Genomic DNA, 5642 nt, shown 5'->3' with positions numbered 1-5642 from the left:
TTCTTTTTCACATTTCCAGGTGTGATTAGGCAGCTAATGCCCTCAGGAGTAGTGCAAAGAAATTCTCAGAGACTGGAAAAAATTCTGAAATCTCACTCATTCACACCTGAGGGGGTCGGCTGGTCTGCCGTGGGTAATTATCATCCCACCTGTGTCACCAAAAATTTACAGAACAGGCCTGAAGATGGGGCTGAATGATATACGAGATGCTCCTTTTCTCTGGGGGTTCCTCTCCCATACTAGGTTCACTTTGCCTGCCACCGGAGGAAAGACATCTCTAAATACCAGAGATCAGTGAAAAGGAAAGGAATTATTATTTATTTAAAAGTTATACAGACTAAAGTCCTTTAGAATACCCACAAATGCACACAGTCCTTTCTTCTCCCTCTGACCAGTCCAGGGTACGTTATCTCAGGAAAAAAGTAGAAGTCCATAATTCCGTCTCCTGGTACCATCCATGTGGCAAAAAAAGTTAGCACTTTCAAAGCCACATGGTCACCAAAAAGACCCGTGGTCCCAAAAAGAAATGCCAAATTGCTGCCTTACCTGGATTTAAAGGCAATCTTCTTCTGTAGTCCCATTTCTGGCTCCTCCCACAATTGGCCACAGCTACCAGCATTCTGGGCAGGTGTGACCCTTTGGTGTGGAGTCATTTATCTCCAAGTTCCTCTGGACCTCATTACAAATCCCCATTTGGAGACCCCTGTCTTGGCTGCACCCTGTTGCAATATTACTCAGCCACAACAACAAAAAAATGAAATCTTATCATTTTTGGAAACATGGATGGACCTAGAGGGTATTATGCTAAGTGAAATAAGTCAGGCAGAGAAAGACAAATACTATAGATTTCCCATATATTGTAAGTCCACAGAACAAAATAAATGTATGAACAAAAAATAAGGACTCATAGTTACAGAGAACAAACTGATGAGGAAGGGGGTTGGGTAAAAGGGGGTAAAAGATTAAGAAGTACAAATTGACAGTTACAAAATAGTCACCAGTATGTAAAATACAGCATAGGGAATACAGTCAATATTTTGATAACTGTGTCTGATGCCAGGTGGGTACTAGACTTATGGGGGATAAACACTATGTAAATTATGTAAATGTCTAACCATTATACTTTATACCAGAAACAAAATAATTTTTAACATGGACTATAATTGATAATGTATAAAAATAATGTATATGTACATATACAAAAACTGTATTGATTTTTTAAAATATATTTATTGATTATGTTATTACAGTGGTCCCATTTTTAAATTTATTTTGTAGTCTTCATTTGCATGAGGATTGACCTGTCAGGGACTAGAGTGAGTACTTTGTATAAGTCGGTTCCTCTCTGGTTGGAAAAGCACACTTTCATTCTCCATCAAAAACTAGAGCAGAGAGGGGAGGGAATTTCATGGAAAAAAGCGTGAAGAGTTTACAGGAATGAGTATAAAGGACACATGGACAATAACAAGGGAGGTGGAAATGGGAGGCAGGTAGGGAGTGCTGGAGGGAGTGGGCTGGAATGGGGGAAAAGGCAGAAAACTGTACTTGAACAACAATTAAAATAAAAAAATAAATAAACTAAAGGCTGTTTTCCCCACCAAAAAGAAAACATAGAAAACATCTCACTGGACTGGAGTGGAACAATGATTTCTAGCCAAAGGGGCCTCACCACAGGCCCACCTTGCACCAGAACAGCTTTGCACCATCTGCTTCATAATTGTGCTATAATACTTTTGAGCTTTCCATAGCTGGGCTTTTTTTTTTTTGCATTCATACTGTAAAACAATTGAGCTGATGGCACTGAATAAAATTTGCTTTTTCACTACACCTTAAATTAGGGGTTCCCTATTGTTGACGGGTTGGTGCAAAGAACAATTCCTTGACAAAAGTAAAACTGAATGAAAGATAAAACACCAAAATCCAAGGGACCCAGCTAGAGTGTTTGGAGGAAAATGTATAATTCTAAATGGTTATGTTACTTAGGTTGCTTCCAATTCTTGGCTATTGTAAATTGCTTCCAGTTCTTGGCTATTGTGCTGCTATGAACACTGGGGTGCGTAGGTTCATATGGATTGGTGTTTCAGGGTTCTTGGGATATAATCCCAGCAGTAGAATTGCCTAAGTGCCCATCAGTAAATGAGTGGATCAAAAACTATGGTACATTTACACAATGAAATACTACACAGAAGGAAGAAAGAAAGAGCTTCTACCCTTTGCAATAGCATGGATGGACATGGAGAGCATTATGCAAAGTGAAATAAACCAGATGCTGAAAGACAAATACCATATAATCTCACATTTAAGTGGAACCTAATCAAAGCAAACAAGCAAGCAAAATATAGCCAGAAACATTGCAATTAAGAACAATCTGACAGTAACCAGAGGAGAGGTGGGAGGGAATAATGGGGGGTGGGGAAAGGTTTTCAGGAACAACTATAAAGGACACATGGACAAAACCAAGCGGGGGTGGAATCAGGAGAGGAAGGTAAGGATGGCTGGGGTGGGGGAGATGTGGCGGTAATGAAGACAACTGTACTTGAATAACAATAAAATAATAAATAAATGAATGAATGAATGAATGAATGGCTATGTTAATTTAAAAAACAGCTATAAATCAATTATCTAAATTTTTATGCTAAGATGTTTAAAAAGAAGAGCAAATTCAACCCTAAGTAAGTAGAATGAAAGAAATTAATGGAATAGTAATCAATGAAACAGAAAATGCATAAGCCATAAAGAAAATGAAATCATAAGGTTTTGATCTGTTTTCTCAGTTTGGTTCCATCATCAACTCTGCACAATGCTGGGAAAGTCACTTCACATTTTGAAGCATCTTTTTATTCATCTGTATAATGAATCATTGGACATAGATGCACACAAAATGCTCTGAAATTTTAGGGTGATTGCAGAAGCAGAAGAGCACTAATAGTGGAATTTTAAATAAACATGTGCAAGCAGTTGCTCAGTAAATATGCTGAATAAACATCACTTTTCCAAGTACTTACTTTTATAATCTACAATGTTGACTAGTTTTTATTCTCTTTTAATACTCAAAGGAATATATAGATGTTACTCACAGACAATGTTGTTCTATATCAAGCACTGACTGTTGGCTTGTTAAAAGTGGATGTGTTCAAGTAGTTAAATTGCAAATCAGAAGTTAGAGATCCCAAGCTTAATTTGTTTGACTTGCTCCTGAGGCTCTTGGAGAATCATTGTCTCTGTTCTATAGGTCTATTACCCCACATGAGTTGAAAGCATTATTTTAATGATTTAATCAGATACTCAGCAAAGCCAAATGTGTTCTCTGCCTCAAATAAATTCAGGTAAGATTGCTATAAAGGATCATTCCTGACTTGCTCCTTAGCTCCTATTTATTAAATAAGGCTTCTCTCTATAACTTTTAATTGATTTTCAAAATAACAGTTTAGAATATGACATTAATGTCAAGAAGTAGGCACATTATCAAAATCTTAGACTTTGAAGGAAATTAAATAAATCACTTTTCCTTTTGAGTAGTATTGGAGATAGTCTCAAATTATATGTTCTTCAGACCAGTTCCCAAGAGTCCTCACATCTAACTATACACAGGAGCTATTAAGGGGATCTTCTCTTTAGCCTGTTGACCACCATGGTCCAGGACTTGAAGGTAATTAGGCTGACTGATTCTGAGTCTTCTCCTGTGTGTGAACGAGGAGGTATGGGATAGAAGAACAGGACCTAATTAGCATATCTGGAGGAAGAAGCACATTGAAATGGGAATACCTCCAGTTTTCCAATAGGCAGCATTAATATATATTTGGCAACAATACCAGAGAAGTGATGCTCATAACTTGAATTTAATCATAAGGAAACGTTAAACAAGCAAAGTGAGGGACAGTCTATAAAACACCAAACTAATATTCTTCAGAGGTGTCAAATTCTACAATAGAAGATAAAGGCTGAGGCACTTTCTCAAGTTGGAGACATGACAACTAAATTCATTGTGTGATATGAATTGGATCCTCAACCAGAAAAAGGATAGTGAGACAATTGGTGAATTCTGCATAAAATCTGTAGACTAGTTAGTAATAAATTGTATCCATAATAATAGTCTGTTTTTGATCATTGTACTGATCAGTTATGTGAGGTATTACTATTTAGATGACCTGGGTAAAGAGAAGGAATGTGGGGATACTTTATACTATTTTTGAAACTTTTGTAAGTCTTAAATATTTTAATGAAAAGTTGTGTTATAATTTTTTTAAAAGAAAAGCTATACAACATTTCAATCCTGTGCATGTTGGTGAGGAATTAAAAAAAAAACAACTAAACCAATAGAAATAAGTAGGAGCTCCAAGACGGTGGAGGAGTAAGTTGAAGCTATACTAACCCCTCCCCACAACCAATCTGCAATTACAACTAAATTGTAGAGAAATCATCCCAAATAACCAGTCAAACACAAGCTGGAGAGAAGCCTTATTACCATGGACAGACAGAAGAAACCATTTAATCACAACGTGACTGGTAGGGCATGCAGAGGAGGTGAAACAGGGCTGGCTGGGCTCCCATGGTGTCAGTTGAAGATCCAGAGGAATATTTCAGCGGCTGTGGGGCATTCCCCTGAGAAGTGTGGGGTATAAACCCCAAGCTGGGCTCCCCAGCTTATAGCACAAGAACTGGAAAGAAACCCAAATAACATCCAGCTGAGAAAAGCAGTAGAGTTTCTGTATTCCAGGGAGAGATGGCTGGATACTCAGAGAGCCTCTTAAAGGGCCAATACATAAAATTTCATTTGCAGTCAATTACCCTGGGCTCCAGGAGAGGGAAGGTAGAATGAACTAGAGATGCTTGAGGAGAGTTGGGTTTGTGGCTCTGAGGAGAGAACTGAAGAAACAGCTGCCAGGATCTGTGTGTTTAGTCATTCCTCATACTTCAGAAGCCACCTCTCAAGTATAGCACTCCTCTCCAAGTGGCACTGACATGAGGTGGAAACAATGGCCCCACCCATAGGAATTACCCTGCTTCACCCTGTGGAGCTTAAGCTTCACCGCTGATTACAGCTGGAGGCTATAATTGATTTATAAGGACACATTTCTCTGGGAGCTCAATGAGACTTCATATAACTGTCCCCAGGGCCAAATGCTGATAAAAGCCAGCCTTGGTGTGCAGGCTGGTTCTTTCTGCATACAAAATGGTTGAGCAGAGGGAGCCACATGCTATGGATTGCTGAGAGCACCAAACAGGTTGACCAGGGTCAGTAACAGGTGGCATCTGACAATGGCCTATACCAGAGTCTTTGCAGCTCTAAATACATAGAAATAAACACAAAGAAGCAGCCAAAATAAGAAGTCAAAGAAACAGACCCCAAAAGAAAGAACAAGAGAATTTTCCAGAAGAAGAAGTAAATGAAATGGAGGCAAGCAATTTATCAGAGAGTTTAGAGTAATTATTATAAGGATGCCCAACAGCATAAAAAGGCATAGAAACCATAAAAAATAAATAATATACTGGAAGGAATAAACTATAGATTAGATGAAGCAGAGGACTGAATTGGTGATTTGGAAGACAATGTAGAAAAAAATAGCCAGGCAGAGCAAGAAAAAGAAAACACAATTTAAAAAATAATAATGCTTAAGAAACATTTTAAACAGCATGAAATA

This window comes from Artibeus jamaicensis, unplaced genomic scaffold (genome assembly GCF_021234435.1).
Source record: "Artibeus jamaicensis isolate MK-2021 breed Jamaican fruit bat unplaced genomic scaffold, CSHL_Jam_final contig_769, whole genome shotgun sequence".
NCBI classification, from domain to species: Eukaryota; Metazoa; Chordata; class Mammalia; order Chiroptera; family Phyllostomidae; genus Artibeus; species Artibeus jamaicensis.
This window is presented reverse-complemented; position numbering follows the sequence as displayed.